This window comes from Atta cephalotes (genome assembly GCF_000143395.1).
Source record: "Atta cephalotes unplaced genomic scaffold scaffold00067, whole genome shotgun sequence".
Taxonomy (NCBI): domain Eukaryota; kingdom Metazoa; phylum Arthropoda; class Insecta; order Hymenoptera; family Formicidae; genus Atta; species Atta cephalotes.
In genome coordinates, this window is record NW_012130131.1 from 459,302 (window position 1) to 480,562 (window position 21,261).

Consider the following 21,261-nt stretch of genomic DNA (forward strand, 5'->3'; position numbering starts at 1 on the left):
CGAAAACGCAAGCCAGGCGGTTGAAAATGTGAATAGTGTTTATGATCCTGATATTGTAATAGCCAATCACGCGCAATTTTGGTTTCGTCGATTCCGTTCCGGTAATTTTGATGTCAAAGATGCACCACGCTCTGGAAGGCCAATTGTCGAAAATGGCGATAAAATAATGGAAATCGTCGAGTCCGACCGATGTAAGCACTGTTTCGATTGCCCAGGAGCTAAACATTGCACAAAAAACCGTTTGGAACCACTTGAATAAGGCTGGATACAAAAAGAAGCTCGATGTATGAGTGCCACACGAGTTAACGCAAAAACCTCATGGATCTGCGAATCACTGCTGAATCGCAACAAAATCGATCCATTTCTGAAGCGGATAGTGACTGATGATGAAAAGTGGATCACTTACGACAACGTCAAGCGAAAACGGTCGTAGTCGAATCGCGGTGAGCCAGCGCAAACAGTGGTCAAGCCAGGATTGACGGCCAGGAAGGTTTTGCTGTGTGTTTAGTGGGATTGACAGGGAATCATCTACTATGAGCTGCTCCCCTACGGCCAAACTCTTAATTCGAACCTGTACTATCAACAATTGGACCGTCTGAAGGAAGCAATCGCCCAGAAACGGCCAGCGTTGGCCAATAGGAGAGGAATTGTGTTCCATCAGAATAACGCAAGGCCACACATATCGATAGTGACTCGCAAGAAGCTCCAGGAGCTTGGTTGGGAGGTTTTTATGCATCCACCTTATAGTCCGAACCTGGCTCCAAGTGATTACCACCTGTTCCTGTCTATGGCGAATAATTTTACTGGGGAAAAATTCGCCTCAAGAGAAGCTTGTGAAAATCGATTGTCCCAGTTTTTTGCCAATACGAAGGTTTCTATGAGATAGGCATAATGGAATTACCTCCAAAATGGCAACAAGTTATCGAACAAAATAGTGCATATTTGACCTAAATCGGATCATTCTAATTATACTAAATAAAGCCTTCAATTTCATGCAAAAATAATGGATTTCTTTTATTACACCTTATATAATGATTTTCATCGGTTGTAAATATATTTTCAAGCTACATATTTTTTAATTGCAACTCGTTACTAACAAAATACTGACAATATGAAATATTACACATTTTCGAGTGGTAATCGAGGATATTTATGCTGATATGTTGCCATCACTTTGTCATTACAAGAATTCGAATTCCGTTGAGTTCAACACGATGGATATAATGCTGTCTTACCTTGTTATGAGTTTATCAAAATTGATTGCTATAATATGTCAGCAAACACATTGCATTTGGCTATCTGGATTGTTTATATGTTACGGCTTAAATAATTAATACAAAATATTGCTACATCTCATCTCGACATAAAAGTGGATCTATCTGGGCAAAAAAAAACCAAGAGAGTTTTTTTTAAAAGGGAAATTAATGTTAAATAAGAAGTTTGGATTGAGCCACGTCTCTTGCAGGCTGTCCGGATCATAATTCAATAAAAGTTTTGCAAATCCATTAAGTTCACCAGTCTGACCTCTACATTTCAATTGAATGCAATAATCTATTTTGGTTTTGTTTTAATCAGAAGCATAAGGAAAAGGAGTATAAGTTGAGTTTTCACTTTTCCTGTAAGCAAATCAAATCGTAACCCAAATAACGAAGTCAATTAAAAGTTGACTAATTGATCGAATGTCGACTAATAGTCGATTATCGATCGACTAATACTTCACGAATGTCTAAAAAAAAGTCGACTAACAATTTAAGTCGACTTTTAATAGTTAACTATATGCCGACTGGAAAAAAGCCAACTATAAGCCAACAAATAGTCACTCATGTTGTTTGAGAATTCAATAAGAAGAAGAATTAGAAAATTTATTAAATTTATTTGCAATATCTCTGCAGTTTCAATGTATAGCGTTATATTTTTTTATTTTAAGTAGAAGCGGGAGACTATATGCGGAACAAGCAACTCTATTTATAGTTCCTTAAAGAATAATTTGATATTTATAAATTGTAGAGATTTTCTTTGAATCCATAATATCTGATCTAACAATCGATAGAATATCTAAGTAGCGTTAGAATATTTAATTTTAGAATTCGTATTATAATTGATTAAGTTTATTGAACTATTCTCAGATAATTCTGGACATGTTGTCAACTTCGATATCAAAGATTATATTCCCGATCATCTCATTTGATCCAACATCTATAACAGTATTTGCATTAATTGAAATTAAGGTAATATCCATATTCTCGCTCGTGCAATTAGATTAAATCGAAGAAAAATCAGATGACTTATTATTTCTCACTTATGGACATTTTTACTAAAGCGTCTAGGCCAATGGTCCCTTGTGCGAACAACTGTACTGTACTCTCCATTAAAATCAAAAGTATTCCAAGACCAAAGATTTAAAAGTGTCGTGTACTATTTTTATGTCTGTAATATTGAATTTCAAAGTGAGTTTCTTAGCTCGAGCTTGGTTTATGTTGCAATATACCATGACAACATTTATAATTTTATTTTTATTAAAGATTGGGTCTAATGAGAAGGGTCTAATGACGGGTGATTTTCTTTGCAGTTCAAACATTGCAGTGCAAATATTGCTAACGCTATTACAATCTGAATTGGTGTTGGCCACCGCATCTCTGGCGCTGTATTTCCTCTGCAAAAATAGACAGAGTGTCCCCATCTCAGGCAGTTAAAACAGCGACGAACATTGCTGATGTATGGGAAAACTTTAAATCTAATCCAATATAGACTAATATATTCAGTAAGTAGTAGGTTAGTAGATAGACTAATATATTCAATAAGTAGTAGGTAAGTAGTAAATTAGTTTTAAAATTGATTTTTATTAGTTAAATCTTTTATTATATTATTTTTTTCATCTTCAAATTTTAATCTTGGAAATGGATTCAATTTCTAATAGATTCGAAGACTAGGAAGTATTCCTTAATATATCTTCAATTGATAGATTCGTATCCTCTTTTTTCATTATTCCAGTGCGGAGAATTTTATAGCTCGGAATATATGCAATTCAGTTATCCGACAACAAATTTATTGATTCTACAAAGTTATATGCTTCCAAATTTTAAATTTAATGCAAATAATGTTTTTATCCAATTTTCTGATATTTAAAATGTTATTCTTTGTTAAAGTTTTTTGTCTAGGCTCACCGGATGAAGAATGCCTATATTTTCGATTGTTGATTCTATATGAACTGTAAAAAGTGCATTGCTTTGCCTTGAATATTTAATTCTATTCTTTTGTGTCAATATTGTAATCAATCTATTACTATTTTCATTAATTCGATTCTCTGTTGGATTGTAACTATTGATCGTTACGTTAGAATGTCAATAGTAGGAGTTTGTCTAGAAGAATCTTGCGAAATATTTCCGCTTTCATTTCTACTAATGTTAGCTTCTTTAATTTTCATAATATCAAAAGGTTCAATTGATATTATTTGAACTCTCGAAGTTTTTGGTTTCTTAGAAGTATTGTCCAGTTTAGAATTATTAGCTTGTAAATCAAAGAAAAGTTCTTGAGGTCTAACATTGTTGTTTTTGGCGATTTAACCTTGGAGGATATGCTCAACACAAAGTAAGAGTTCCAATAAGAGAAATGAGACGGAAATATACACAAGAATAAATAAGAAATAGTAAAAAGAAAAAAGGGACTAATTACCCAAATATAATATATTATAAATATGACTTGAAATAGATTATGGCTGAAATGCCGAATAATAATTAAGATATAAGAGAAAGTAATATATATATATATACTATTTACACAATGAATTAAAATAATTAATAAAATATAAGAATAACATACATAGAAAATATCACGTCTATTAAGCTGGAACCCTCATCATCGAAAATCAAGTTCGGAATAGATAAAAAATTTAGTGCTTTTTAGGTGCTTATTTAGTACATTATTCCAATTTTATGCTCAAACCGTTTAACAGCAAAAAAATGGGAGGGTCCAGCTTAATGGCAAGCTGGACTCCCCATAAAAAAAATATATAATATACGTATACAAAAAATAAGTATACAGGAATTTTAGTGCTAATTTAGGGCTCCAAAATAGAATCAAAAAATTCAAATATAGCGTTAATTCAAATATTCCAACATGTATCAAATACTACATCGTCGTATACGACATCTGCATTTAGAGAATTCGTGATACACATATTTTTAAAAGTATTCACATCTAAAATAATGTAGATTTTATATATATTCGAAAGATAAGATTATAATTTGTTGCTAATAAAAAAATAAAATGAATATATAAATAAATATAATAATAAACGGACCGAGGCTTAAATTCCATTAATTGCTCGTCAAAGAATCCGATGCTCGAATGATTTTGATATTAAAACAATCCTTAGACATCGTAGTAACAAAACATATACATTTTCGATTTTAGTGTTCACTTAAAGTGATTGAAAATAATTAATTTGTCGCAGAGAAGGGCGCGCCGCGCCCTAAAATTCGTTACCCGATCGTCAAAGAATTTGGAGCTCGCATGAATTTAATATAAAAATAATCCTTGGACATCTTAATATCAAAACATATTGATTTTAATGTTCTTTGTAAGAGCCATCGGAACTACTTCCATGTATTCTTGATGCTGCGATTTACTTTTATTTATCGTGGAATCCGATTTCATCATCTTTTCGATGAGGCAGAGAAAGTCGATAATAGTAAATACGTGAGGATGATGCATTTTGTAATCGTATTTAGATTAATATTGGGTATGGGAAAAAGTTCGTGGCGTTTTTCCCACTAGATGGCATTAAATGCTCAGCAGTCGGCAACTACTAATCACATCGGTAACACTAGATGTGCGTTTAAAAAGTGACATTTTAACCTTTGTTTTGAGCCAAAAAAGATCGGTGAAGTAGATCAAAAGTTATTTTATTTTGAAAATGGAAATAAAAAAATTCGCTACATTTTGCAATATCACTACGATAAAGGCAAGAATGCTGCACAGGCTTGTGAAAAAATTTGCGCTATTTATATCGGTGAAGATACTCTATCAAAATCAGCAGCACGGAAATGATTCGCTCGCTTTCGCTGAAAATTTCGATGTAAAAGATGAACCTCGCTCCGGTCGACTAATCACTGAAAAGTCCAATGAAATCATGGTAAAAGTCGAGCGTGATAAGCATGTGAGCACTGTGGAGATTGCCAGGGAACTAGGCATCGATCACAAAATAGTTTTAAATCATTTACACAAAAGCTGGATACAAAAAGAAGCTCGATGTTTGGGTTCTTCACGAGTTAAGTGTTAGAAACATGATGGATCGAATTAACATTTGGGATACGCTACTGAAACGGAATGAAATTGAGCCATTTTTGAAGAGAATGATAACTGATGATGAAAAATGGATCACCTCAATCCAACTAGAAAAAGATCGTGGATAAAGAAAGGAGAGAAGGCGCAAGCAATCGCAAAACCTGGATTGACGAGGAAGAAGGTGATGTTGTGTGTGTGGTGGGACTGAAAGGGAATCGTTCACTATGAGCTGTTATCGTCCAATCAAACAATTAATTCCGAACTCTACTATGAACAACTGCAGAGATTACAACAAGCAATTGAAAGGAAGCGGTCAGAATTAATCAATAGGAGAGGTGTCGTCTTCCATCACGACAACGCTCGACCACACACATCTTTGATGACTCGACAAAAATTGCGAGAGCTTGGCTGGGAAGTTTTAATGCATCCACCGTATAGTCCTGACATAGCACCCTCAGACTATTTGTTTCGATATCTGCAGAACTCTTAATAGTGTAAAGCTAGCTTCAAAAGAAGCCTGTGAAAATCACTTGAAGCAGTTTTTCGATCAGAAACGACAGAAGTTCTATCGCGATGGAATTATGGCTCTGCCCCAAAAATGACAAAATATTATAGAAAATAATAGAGCATATTTGGTTTAAATAAATTGATTTCAATACTCTAAGAAAAACACTTTAATTTTACTAAAAAATCGCCACGAATTTTTTCCAAATATTAAAAAAAATTTTTTATATTAATGGAATAACTTATAACGATACATCGTGTTAAATCAATTTCTAAATAGAAGAATTATTATAAACTACTAATAATACGTAACAATTGCACGTACCATTACTCCTTTGATAGTGATAGAGCGTACTCTGTCACCGTCGAGAATTCTGGACATCAACCGACCGGCCTCCTGCATCAGACCGTTGCGCACTACATCGAAATCTTCTAGGATAGAGAGTACTGTCCTAGAAGCTCGAATCCGAGCGTACTCGGCCGCCAACTAGCTGCGTTCCTTGCACTGCTGCACTGATGGGATTTCTTCGGGGCCAGAGCATATTCTATTCCGGCGAGATTACTCGACTGCCAATGCCGCTTACCGCTCCTGTCGCATCAGTTCCGCTAGGGAATATCTCATAGAGAATTCTCGACTGCTAGTTGTTGCATCCGATTTCGGTTTCGACAATAGCACGGAGTAGAGATTTCTCTGCCTCTGCCGAGTATTCTCGGCCATCGAATATCGCTTTCATTTGCTCTGCAGATTCTTCCCATTGCATTCGGGAAAAATCTCGAAATCTACCGCGCTGCGTTCGTATTCCGCGCTTGACGTATACACGCGTCCCGCGATAACGTCGCCATAACTGTTCGCCGTCCCGCATCCTGCGTATCTCGTGATTCTGCATTACGACAAAACCTCGTCTGCGATGAGTCTCGACAAACACGCGCGCGCGCACGCACGCACGCACACACACACACACACACACACACACACACACACACACACACACACGCGCGCGCGCGCGCGCGCGCATATCGAGCCAGTGATTTCGGCCGCGCTTTATTTTCTGATTCTATTATTATATATTTTTTCCTTTGCTTTTTTAAATAAATATTTCTTTACCATTATATAAAAGCTCATCACGTTCTATTGCATCTCCTCTCTCCGCCAAAATGAATCTCTGTACCGACTGAAAAATCTGACGAGCTATTCTGCATGAAAATAGTAACATGGCGATCCCAAACAGGGACCTGTCCGGAAGAGAAAGATCCATATCGTATTGAAGCCTGAATTTACGCGCTTACCAAAAGTGATATTATCGCTGAACTGGAGATTCATGGTATAAGAATATAAGGTATTTCATTGCGAATAATGACCGATAAACTAAATTAGGGCAATCAATCAAATATGTGTCCTAAATCAGAATAACCAATCAATTGCTTATCCTAAATTTAGAATAAATTTTTTATTGGAAAAGAGCAGCTACCATGTTGAAGACGACTGCGCATCCTTGAGAATGAAATACCTTATATTTTTATATTATACCACAGATTGAATACCGAAGACACTCTAGACGAACTGCGACAATAACGATCTAAGTACATTCGTAGATGTAAATTCGGAGAGCGCTTCCAAGCTCGCGCGCTGCCATCATCTCCGCGAGAAATAGACCGACGCACATCCGAACGCTAGTATCAACTCGTTTGTGAATATCCGCTCCGAGTATCGATCTGCAAAGATTATCAGCCAGATGCTTAAATGGAACTTCCATTCGAGGAGAGAGACCAATGGGCTTTTTAAAAACGCATCGAAGAATTAAGAAAGGACTGCAAGCTTACCAATTATCAATTTAAAAGGCTATCGGTATTATTAGAGAGAGAGGCGCAATTGTGGTGCCGAGAAAACCGCCAAATGATGGGAAAGCTGGAACAACTTTGCCAGTTTTAAACGCGTTTTTATCCCACATAGATGAATTTCAATTTTATTGGAAGATGTCCACGACCATAAACAGAAATCGGAAGAAACATCCTTTAAATATTCCACAGCCATAATCGCTTTAATGAACCTGTGATGACGAAATCGCGACACTTAGAATATTTCTATCGGAATATGTATTTCTCCTACCAGTGGCACATCTAACGTACCGACGTGGTCTACAAGACTTGAACCATCAAGTTGCAATGTACGAACGCTTTACCGCGCTTGAAGAAAGCAGAGAGAGAAGGAAAGAGCCTGCTCGCGAAATTCTCATTGCAGCCGCAATGTACAATCTCGAATGTTGCTGGTACTACAAGCTGACAAATCCTGACAAAAATGAGAAGTTTCATAAATGTTGTTTGTTTAACGTTTATATGAGTGCAGAAATTCGTTGAGAATTTAGAAACAGTTAGTAGAATGTTCATAAAACGGAAATTGCAATGCTGCAACGGAAGGCATTCTTTGATAAAAAATAAGAAATTTTATGAATTTTTGTTTGACGTTTACATGAGCGTTAGCAGAAATTTGCTGACGAAAATAAGAAGTTTCAATGTTTGTTTGAGTGTGTTTATGTGAGTGCTCAATTCAAATGTTGAGTTTGCTGAACGCAGACATTTTATCAAAAGAAGATACAAAATTTTTCACTGAAAAGTCTCTTTTATCGTAATCGATGCAATTTTTTAAATGTAAGAAATTGAATTTCGTTGTGTCCCTCTAGTGGCGATGTTGTGCTTGAAAATTGGATATATAGAAGAATGTTTGCTAAACGGAAGAAAAACGCTTGTGTTATGGAGTTGAGGAAAACATTTTTTGGGCGCCTTTAAGTCTTACAAAACGTTTAGTAAGACTCAATAATTCGCCACATTGGAATAGCGTTTGTTGAACGGAAGAAAAATGCTTGAAAAATGCTCTCACGGTATTGAGAAAAGCGTTTGCTAAATGTTTGAAAAGTCTGAAGGTGCAGAGAGTTCATTATCAGCGTTTACTGAGCTTTGAAAACCGTTGTTTTAGCATTATAGAAACTACTTTCATGAAATGAAAGTATATTATTAGGTGTACAACTTTGCTTCCGCTGTTTTTTTCCGAAATTCGAGGCTTTATTGTAAAAAACTGATTATACATTTATGATACAAAGTATCCATCGCTGGCCATTACTTTCTCCCATCTTTCGGGTACGAATCCCGCGTCGAAAAAATTGGTCATCTTTTGAGGCTATCCACGAATCGATCCAATTTTTTACTTCTTCATAAGACCGGAAGTGCTGGTCAGCCAGGCCGTGTGCCATTGATCGAAACAAGTGATAGTCAGAGGGAACAACGTCTGAAGAATACGGCGGGTGGAGTAGGACTTCCCATTTCAACGTTTCCAAGTATGTCTTGATCACTTTCGCAACATGGGGTCGAGCATTGTCATGCTGCAAAATCACTTTATCGTGTCTCTCGTTGTATTGCGGCCGTTTGTCTTTCAATGCTTGGCTCAAACGCATCAATTGCGTTCGATACCGATCGTCTGTAATTGTTTCAGTCGGTTTTAACAGTTCATAATACACTACGCCGAACTGGTCCCACCAAATACAGAGCATGACCTTGGACATCAAAATCACCGTTCTTGAAGCGTTGAAACCACTCACGACACGTTCTTTCACTAATAGCGGCCTCGCCATAAGTATTTGAGAGCATTTGATGAGCCTCAGCCGCAGATTTCTTCATATTGAAGCAAAAAATTAAAACTTCCCGCAAATGACGAGAATTTGGCTCGTAAACTGACATTTTCAATCGAGAATAACTTTATGATGCAGACACAAATCGACTAATGTTTCTATGGAGTTATGTTGACAGATGCCCAAGTTTATTGTATGACGTCTATGATCTATTTATTTCGACCACCACTTACCGCTAAAGCCATCTATAGGAAAATGGCGGAAGCAAAGTTGTATATCTAATATAAAGCGTTCTGAAAGTTAAAATCCAATGGTATTCTGTAAGCGTTCTTATAAAGTTTGAAAGCGTAAGCTCTTAAAAAATCATTATTAACATTTTATAAAGTTCCGCATTTTCTCCAGGGAGGGATCACACTCCATTCGAGTGATACTTGCCCAAAAAATTCTGCTCGCAATGAGGCAAAGATGAAGTTCTTACGTACTGCCACCTGGGAAATAGATAGCAGATCGGGGAGCCCCTCCCCCCGGTCATCAATGTAAAATTCACGCCCCAGTCACATATACGTCCGGAAAACAAAGTTAATAGCGCTAATAGATACTAGCTCAGAAATATTGTTCGTTAACAACGACATCATGCGCACTCCAGAGGAATCTGCAGTTTGAAATAAAGTGGGAAACGGGGGAAGTCCAATTCACCGATAAATAATTTCATTGCCCGGCCATGTTAACATGCCGGATATCGACCAGTACGTTCCGCGTAATATCGACCCAAAAGCGCGGCATTAATCTATGTGAACCCGACTTAAAGAAATTAATTTTTTTTAATACTTAATAATTAAACTCAGTTCATATTCGTTTTTATCATCTTTTTTTCATTTGTACAAAAAATGCCAGCACTCCTTTGGTGCTAGTATTTTTTTAACCTTTTATATTTTTGAAATTCTTGAGATACAAACGAAAAATGGTACAAATTTAATGCGTACATAAAAAATTATTTTCTTTAAGCCACGTACCAAGTTCACATTCATTAATTGGTGTCAATTTATGGGCAAAATTGGGCTTCGATCCCCCCATCTTCTCCACCAATCGTTAGCCATCTGAGTATCGTAACTGCTGCCTTGACGGAAAGATTCACTTGGAAAATCGAGCACAAAAATCGGTAGTTACAAAACTTCCTCGACAAAGAACTTCAATGACGTACAAGGCCACATGTCACACGCAACATCAGATACGCATTAAAGCGGGTACCTGTCAGATTAAACAAAGATACCGCTCTTGAAATCCTATGCAAGCAATTGACGCCGAAAAAAAGTAAAGCAAATGTTGCAGGACGGTGTCATAGAATCGACAGTAAGCCTATGGAATTCGTCGGTAGTCGTAGTTAAAAAAAAAACGGGAAAATAAATTTTATATTGATTTCCGCCGCGTGAACAAAGTACCGAATCTGACGCCTATCCGCAGATAACGACGGCATTAGATAAACTGCCCGGAGCATGATATCTCACCATGCTCGACTTGAAGAATGCTTACTGACAAGAGCCATTAACATTGGACAGCAAACTAGTCACCGCATTTACAATATCGGGAAAAGGGTTATATCAATTCACAGTAATCCCATTCGAACTTCATTCGGCACGTTCTAGCGCCTCTTAAATACCATTTTAGATCTCGAGTTAGAGCCGCATGTCTTTGTATATCTAGACATAATTATCATTAATTGAACGTTTGATGACCATTTAAATATTAGGTGTACAACTTTGCTTCCGCCGTTTTCCTATAGATGGCTTTAGCGATAAGTGGTGGTCGAAATAAATAGATCATAGACGTCATACAATAAACTTAGGCATCTGTCAACATAACCCCATAGAAACATTAGTCGATTTGTGTCTGTATCATAAAGTTATTCTCGATTGAAAATGTCAGTTTACGAGCCAAATTCTCATTATTTGCGGGAGGTTTTAATTTTTTGCTTCAATATGAAGAAATCTGCGGCTGAGGTTCATCGAATGCTCTCAAATACTTATGGTGAGGCCGCTATTAGTGAAAGAACGTGTCGTGAGAGGTTTCAACGCTTCAAGAACGGTGATTTTGACGTCCAAGGTCATGCTCTGTATTTGGTGGGACCAGCTCGGCGTAGTGTATTATGAATGTTAAAACTGAATGAAACAATCATAGGCGATCGGTATCGAACGCAATTGATGCGTTTGAGTCAAGCATTGAAAGACAAACGGCCGCAATACAACGAGAGACACGATAAAGTGATTTTGCAGCATGACAATGCTCGATCCCATGTTGCGAAAATGGTCAAGACATACTTGGAAACGTTGAAATGGGAAATCCTACCCCACCCGCCGTATTCTCCAGACGTTGCTCCCTCTGACTATCACTTGTTTCGATCAATGGCACACGGATCAATGGCCTGACCAGCACTTCCGGTCTTATGAAGAAGTAAAAAATTGGATCGATTCGTGGATAGCCTCAAAAGATGACCAGTTTTTTGGACGCGGAATTCGTACGCTACCCGAAAGATGGGAGAAAGTAGTGGCCAGCGATGGATACTTTGAATCATAAATGTATAACCAGTTATACTTTATTTACAGGAATTTATACAGGAAGTTATACAGGAATACTTTGAATCATAAATGTATAACCAGTTTTTTACAATAAAGCCTCGAATTTCGGAAAAAAAACGGCGGAAGCAAAGTTGTACACCTAATATTTGTACGTACATTTGGTCCTATTGCTGAACTAATCAATCTATAGAAAATCTATAGAAAATATTTTTTATACATATGTATTGGCATATTTTATCAAAGAAGAAATGTACATACATCAGGATAGTGCAATCTTTGTATGCAATAACTATGCGTTTCGCTGAGTTTTCTCTGCGTCCAATTTCATTCTTAGAATGTCAACGTTATGTAAACTATTTATATGTAGAAATAGAAATAAGTGAAACAATCTCCAATAGCCTTGATCTTGATAAATATTATCCAAATCATAAACAACATTCAAGAAGTTTTAGCCATCGTTTGAGCACTTTGGGCAATGTTAATGCCGACGATACTGTAACTTTTTAGCATTATAATTCAAAAAGTAGTTTATGAAAAAATATTTTATTATAGTGTTTTGGAAGTTTTTTTAGTGTTTGGAAAGTTTTAGGTATGCCATTAGAATATTTAATAAAACGAGATGTTCCATTACAAAAGTAATATGACTTTGATGACGCCACTTAAGATCGAACTGATAACTGATCATAAATAAATCTTTTTGACCCCTATAATTTTTATTCAAGTTCTTTCACTTTCCTTAAAAGTGTGTTTTTAGAGATCATAGGATTTCAGTCTTTTTGAATATCCTGTGTATACTTCCAGAGTCGTGAATTCTTTTAAACTCTTAATTCTGATTTGCTAATTCTTACGGTACGTCTTATGGTACTATAGGATCTGAGCACAATAGAGGAACAGGAATTAGATATTAAGATTTGAATCTATCAGAAACTGATTACATCGGAATTACACGATTTCTGATAAATTGAAATCTTAATATCTATAATTCCTATTCTTGTATTATGCGCAAACCCTTAAATATAATGGAAAGGAACAAGCAATAGGAACAGGGAATAAGAAATTTCAATTATCCTATCAGAAACCATAATATACTGAAGCGCGCTTTTCTACACTAAATTATAGAAAACCGTAGCCCGATGGAGAAAAAAAAGATAATACGGATACATGTTTTTTGAACTCTTTCCCACATTGTACTATTTCAACTGAAAACATAATTCATCACGTGACTAGATTATAGTTTGTATCCCTAAGAGTGAAAGTCAGAATAATACAAATTGCAATAATAACATTTCCCGAACGCAGCATCTATGACTACGTTTACATGCACCAATAAAATTTTAGTTAAAATCGGTATTAGATGTCATGTAAATACCTTATGTCTCGGTAATACCAATATTATTAAAACTTTTTAATACAATGCAAACCTCTTTAGAAAAAGATTTGACGTTATTAAACCGATTTAAGAAAATTGTATAAATAGTCTAATATGTCAATCGATTTTATATATAAAAATTCGGTGTTATCAATTTTAAAAAGTTAAAAAATGACAAAAGACATTTCTTCTCAGGTCCCGTATCATAATGCAACATCCATTTTTGTAAATTTTAACCTCAAAACTTATTTCATTCTCTTCTATATATCAAGGAATATTCTATACAATAAGCAGTTTCAAATCTTTTATGTAGACAATATATTTCGTTCGGGTTTTATGAAGCTATTTTCGGTGGAAATAAAATATTTACCCGATCGTGACACCAAAAACTGACACCAACACCAGTTTTAATTTTACCAGTGCGTGTAAACGTAATCTATGTTTTCAGTATTAATAGAACAACGAATTCCTGACAAGGAAAGCAGTATATAGATCTATCCGCGTCGCATGCTCCAACATGCTCCTTCCATAGTTCTTATTCACTCTAATGAGGGCATTGGAGTGAGTAAGAGCTATGATAGGAGCATATTGGAGCATGCGAAGCGAACAAACCTCAATATGCGAGTGTCTTTGTTTAGGAAATTATATATTATATATAGGATACCCTCACTCCTTGATGGTTTCGCTCCAGTATGTTAGAACTCACTGATGTTTATTAAGGGTTACGCAGAATAAAAGAAATAGGGAACAGAGAATTTCAACCTATGAGAAATCACGTACTATGGAATACGTAGTTTCTGATAGACTGAAATTCTTATTCTCTGTTCTCTTTTCCTTTTATTCTGCGCAGCCTTTTACACGCACTGATAAAACCGTTTTAGTAAAAATCGTTTTTATACTGGCCAATCATACTCATTTCTTCCGAGGAATAGCTATGATTGGCCAGTTTCATAAAAACATTTGATCAGTGCATGTAAACGTAGTCACTAATTCTAATATACACAGTTGAACTAATGTATACTTTTAAGCCGCAAATCCAATAAAGCACTAAGCCTTAAGAAATTGATCAATCACAGTTGAATATGAGAAAAATAATCGACTATGATTGGTCAATTCCTTAAATCTTAAGGCTTACTTCCAAGAATATATGTATATATTATATGTTTCAATTTCTTTTCCCGAAATTCATTTTTGAAAAGAGAATAGGAGCAGACTTTATTGGCACCTATTTCGGAATAATCGTTGATTTGAATATATTCTCGGCGATGAAGAAATAGATGCTCATAGAGCGTCATTCAAAACATGCGTGCATCTCGTTCTAATCATGATGTTTATCTCAAATGGCACGCGATCCCCCCCCCCAGTGCGCGACACTCGAAAAGATGACAATCGCGCACGCATTCCGCGTGCAAGAAATCAATTCGCTTCCCGATCATTAACGAAATATTTACCGAATCGAGTAAATACTGTGTATAATTGAAAAAAACGTCGCCGAGCTTGAACTTGCCGATCGTAACCCTATAAGTTCAGATTCGATTGACGTCATAATCGGTGCCGATCTGTTCGATGCTCGTTCTCGACGATGTTCGAAAAAGTTTCCAAACATGAGCCTACCGCGCAAAACACTCGGCTGGATTCTTTCTGGACAATAGCCTCGTTTCCGACTGAATCAATTTCCGCGCATTTTTTGTGCATCACGAAGTTGTTCTTGAAACTCTCGATCGCGATCTTCGTCGCTTTTGGGAGATTGAGCAAGTGCCTCAGAAAGCTCCTCGGAGCCCTGAGGAACACCAGTGCGAACAGCACTTCAGAATTACGCATTTCCGTATACCGGACGGATGCTATATCGTTCGATTACCGTTTAAAAACGGATCATCTATCTCGATAGGCGAATCGCGCTCTATTGCTGTTTCGAGCTTTCGCCGCTTGGAACAACACTTAATTTGAGATTCAATTACCGCGAGTATCGCGAATTTCTCGCAGAGTACGAAACACTCGATCATATGATCAAAAATTTACTAACAGAAATTGTCAAATCAGAGCAAACTTATTATATTCCGCATCACGCTGTCTTACGTGATAGCAGTGCAACTATCCGCTTACGAATGGTCTTCAACGCTTTATGCTGCACATCAAATGGAACATCGTTGAACGACCACATGCTCATTGGCCCTAAACTTCAAAGGGATTTTAATTGCCTTAATGCAGTGGTGCCAATACTGTTACGTGTTTACCTCCGATATCATCAAAATGTATCGGCAAATCTTAGTTGACTCCCGAGACATAGACTACCAGCGCATTGTGTGGCAAGCTACCCCTGGCGGACCAATCATCGATTACCGCCTTCTTACCGTTACTTACGGCACCGCTCTCTACTTAGCCCTTCGGGTCTTAGAACAACTCGTAGACGATGAAGGTGCCGAATTTCCGCTCGCGGTTCCCATTTTACGTCATCAGACATATGTTGATGATTGCGCTTTTGACGCAGACGATCAGATTCTTGCTCGTCAAACACGCGATCAATTAATCGAATTACCAAAGAAAGGACGAAGGCTTTCGCCTTCGAAAAAAATGGGCGAGCAACGTCATCGCTCTATTGTCCGAGCTCGATCCTACGGATCATGGTTTAGCCACTCACAAGGTTCTTCAAGACGACGAATACCTTAGGAATATTTTGGAACCTAAGCTAGATATCTTTCAATTCCGCGTGACCGTCAGCACCCGCTTCAAATGAGCCATTCTGTCGATTATCTAGCTAAGTTTTTTCGATCCTTTAGGATAGGCTACTCTCGTTAGCATTATCGCCAAAATTCTCATGCAACGACTGTGCTCCCTCCAATATCGGAGAGATGACGACATTTCTAGCCAATTTCTTGATTGTTGGTCCGATTATCATCACTTTCGTGTCTCAATGCATTCCGTGCTGGACTACTTACGGATCTCATACCCTACACTGCGCCCTTCATGGTTTTCTGACGCATCGACTGCGGCTTTCGCTGCCGCAATATATCTTCGTATCATTAATATAAACGGCTCAATCACCGTTTTTCTTCTCGCCATCAAATCAAAAGTGACCCCTCTTAAAACTATCAGCGTCCCGCAATTGGGATTATCCGCTGCATTACTTCTCGCTCGCTTGATGCATTTCGCGCTCAGCGCTCCAATTTCCGAGTGTCACTGCTGAACGAACTCCACCACTCACCTGGCTGAGTCAGTCACCTTCCCGATGGAAAACTTTTGTCGCCAATCGCGTTTGTGCAATTACTCCTTCCCGGAGTTTCGTGGCGTCATGTTCCGACACACACTAATCCCGCAGACTGTGCATCGCGGTCTCGCTCTCAATTTTTTCCGGATACATGCTCTATGATGGTCAAGCCCTCCATGAGTGTATCATCCTTTCGAGTCCTAGCCGAACTCGTGCCCTGCGGTACCCTCCGATGTTCCTCTCGAACAACGCTCAGAACCTTCAATATGTGCCTTGCACGCTATGCCCAATTGAGATCTTGCGTCGCGTTATTCTTCGTGGCCAAAACTGCTACGAACTACCACTTATATGTATCGTTTTCTAAATCGATTCCGACGCTTTAAAAACCCAAGCGAATACTGCGACTTTGCTCTTCGATGAAATTCAGAAGGCCAAATGCTACTGGCTCAAAATCATGGCAGTCAATCATGTTTCTTAATGAGATCGCGGCTGTAACACATAAGCGCTTGATACCAAAGAACAGTCCGCTCTATGCTGTCAATCCTTATATGGAGTGGACTTGTTCGTATTCAGGGAAGACTCCGTCGAGCTTGTTTCCCAGGAGTGACGAGAAATCCCATCGTTTTAGATGCTTAGTACTCATTATCCTCGTATCATCATCTTCGAACGTTGCATACCGGTCCTTAATTAATGCTCGCGTTATTACGTCACGAATTCTGGATTCTCCGGGCCCGCGCCATTCGATCTGTTCTTTATAAATGCATACCATGCACGCGTGAACGCGTCGACGTACCTGTCGAATTCATGAGCAACCTCCCGGCCGCGAGAGTCAACCGCACTGCTCGCGCCTTTATCCATACCGGCGTTGATTACAGCGCTGTCCGAACGACTCTCAGTCGAGGGCATAAATCGCAAAAGGCCTATTTCGCATTATTCGTATGCTTCACGACCAAAGCTCTACACTTAGAGCTCGTCAGCGATTGTACCTCTCCTACTTTCATCGCAGCGTATCAATGATTTGTTTCTCACCGAGGACTACTTACGTCCATGTATTCCGATAACGGAACCACGTTTCACGATGCCGATCGCGAATTGTCCAATGCACATGCGAAAGCAATTTGCAATCCTTCTGAAACCGACAGATGGAACCGCATTTCCTACCCCCTGCATCGCCGCACAGTCTGGAAAGCCGGCGTTAAAAGTGTTAAGCATCATTTAAAACGATGCATCGGTCTCCACACCCTAACGTTTGAAGAGATGTCAACGCTCCTCTGTCGGATCGAGGTATGCCTTAATTCCCGATCACTTCCATTTTCGATAATCTCGATGATTATCACGCTTTGACAGTCATTTTCTGATCGGACCTCTCTTATCGCTCCCGCCGAACCAAGTGTACTTGACTTAAACGAACATAGACTTTCGCATTCAACAAATAACTGAAGGTTTTTGGAGATCCTAGTCTGATGATTACTTGCATACCCTTCAACAATGCCCAAACTAGCGCGTTGTCCAGTGACTGATCAAAGTCGGTCAAATCGTTCTCGTGCGTAATCCTCTGGTTCCATCGAGCCAATGGGAACTTGATCGGATTATGGCATGTCATCCAGGTGATGACGAATTAATTCGCGTAACTATAAAAATCGGTCGTTCCGAGTACAGGCGACCAATTGTAAAACTTTGTTTTCTACCCGTCACGATCAATACCGAAGAATCTAAAGATTCCGTCACGATGGGCAAAGTGTCCGTTGAACATACTTGATGTCACCGATCTTGCGAGTCAACGTAGATTGTATTATGTTACGAATTTCTGTATTAACTCATTTTCATTGTTATACCATATTTTGTATCTTGCGCGCTGTAATGCGAATTCTTTTAAATGCATACATTCAAGGCAGGCGGTATGTTTCGGAATAATCGTTGATTTGAATGTATTCTCGGCGACGGTGAGTAAACAGACGCTCACAGAGCCGTCATTGTTCAAAACATGCGTGTATCTCGTTCTAATTATGCTTTATCTCAGCTGACACACGATCCCACCGTGCGTGACTCGAAAAGGTGACGATCGCGCACGCATTCCGCGTTCAGTTCGCTTCCCGATTCCGATCAATACGGATCATCTATTCGTTGTAAAGCTTCTTATCTCGAAGTCGAAGTGCGAACCCCGATATTCGCGTATTACCGCTGCATTTTGTTACCTACATTCTCGACATACGCACACCTCGGAAGGTATATACACCAGGGCAGGCAGTAGCCTGTACGCGAATTACCTGAGTTTCCGATGAGATTTGCCAGCCTCGGTACCACGCGCAATATACTTTCTTCCGAACTGTTAGAAACCACTCGAATCGACGTCGACTACCAAGTGCGGATTACCGATGCACGGATTTTAACGAATATACAAGTTATCGAGCTACAAGTTTCGCTTACTGCCCGCTTTGAATACCTCTTGAATTTGACTCAGCAAAACTTCGAATTATTACAACAAAGAGAGTCATTATTATTACACGCCGCCTTAGCGTACGAGCCTTCCAGACAAGATGACATCAGCGTTACAAACACATAATAGCACCGATCCTTTAGATAAAAAAGATTTGATATCGTTAGAGTGTCAATTTTCTTATGTGTCACATTCTTATGTGTCAATTTGGTATCCTTCGACCACGTCGCAACTGTTCTTCAAAGTATAATATGTATAAAAAAATTTCCTCCATTTTAGGGTGCATAAAAAAAATATGGAAGAAAATACTGTTTAAAAGAAGAGATTCAGACAACGTTATCACATACCGTTCAGAGAGCTTCAAAAGAGTTCAAAAGAGTTATTGCTAATTATAAATTCTCCGAGAAAATAAAATATCTCAAGCCATGAATTATTATGTTCCAATTCAACAGGATGAGGCCTGCAAAAGACATAAGTTTATTTAATTTTATAAAATATTTGCTTCGAGACCTCGCTACATATCGTATCTTGGTGAAGAAATATGCATTGACATCGACAGCGAGTCCAAGTTCCTGGACATTGGGATCCTACAAATAATTTTAATTTATGCTGACAAAGGGAAGTATATATATCATAGTTTTTGACAAATCTTATTATGAGAAACGTTAGCGTTTTATTTTCCGACAATACATCTTAATAAACGCAACCCAGTTAATAAATTGTTAGAAATCTTAAAAACATTGTTAAAAACATGGAAAGATCGTGACTTAATTTCTCAATCCATCTATAATTTTTTAAATGTAATAGTACCAATTACATACAATTTGTACAATGTAATAGTACAAATTACTAAGAATTTATGAATTACCCAAGATACATAAGCAAGATTATCCGTTACGAATTATTGTATCTTCCATAAGCAGCCCATTATACAACTTGGCTTCATCTTTAAATAAAATAAAAGTAAAAATATATAAAAATTATATAAAAATTTAAATAAATCTAATAATTTTGTTAAAAATAGTTTTCAAATTACAAAAGAATTATCTAAGGTAACTCTATTGGATGACTCTTTCTTAGTGTCTCTAGACTAGTTTCTTTGTTCATTAATGTCCCTTTCGATTTGGTAATAAAAAATATTGATAGGCAATGGCAATATGTAGACAACAACATTTCATTATCAATCTTGTGATGCAAGATTTAGAATTCGCACTTGAGGATTTATCGTTGGAAAAAAATTTATTGCGAAAGAAGTGGTAGTGTTGAGAAAAGAAGCTATTCTCTCTCATTATATTTTTACACATCCTATGCCATGGAATTTCTTGACAAAATCCGAAAAGTATTGCGTTTCCTGGCTGAGTGCTTATCATCATGGATTGCAATGGTAAGACGGAATGATTCCGTATAGCATGATGAAACATCTGATTACGATGGCTGTAATTGATGCGGAAAAGAATGACGACAATAAGACTGTCGTATATGTTAAAGGACGTGAAAAACGCGAATGGCTGGCATACTCGATAGCGGCGACTTGATAAATGAGACTGGATGCTAATTACGAAGATATAAATTCTTTATGAAATCTTAATTATTAATACTGTACGATGTGGAAAATATTTTAAAAATTGTGCGTTACAGAATGTATTTAAAATATACAACTGATGGTCGCCAGAAAAAAATATATCAAGTTTAAAAAAATAAAGTATAAGATTTTTTTTTTAAATGCATTTTATAATTTCTTTCTCCTATCCCTATAATTAAGAATCAATAATGATAATTGTTCAGTAGTATGTAGTTCAATAAGTGTTCGATAGTTACTCAATAACAGTTTTAATAATGATTCGATAATTAGGAACGCTCGGCCATTTGTATTACTAAACGTATTATCAGTTACTAAATTAAAATTATTGTCAAGTCATATTATTAAAAAAATCACAAAAAACAAATATCTACTTATAATAAAATCGTGTAAAAAAGAAGAAAAGGAAAGAGAGCGCAATGGAAGGAAGAGAGAGAATAAGTATAGGACTGCAACGGGTAGAAGAGAGAGAACTGCATCCTACAATGGGTAGGGGGAGAGAGGACAATAGGTTAGAGAGAAAGAAGAAATGAAACTCCTCTTCCCCTCTACATGGACTCCGGTGATGCGCTTCCCCTCTCTCAGACCCAGCGTCTGTAAGACACTTTCTCCTCCCTGACTCCCTCACACACACACACACACACACACACACACACACACACACACACACACACACACATACACACAC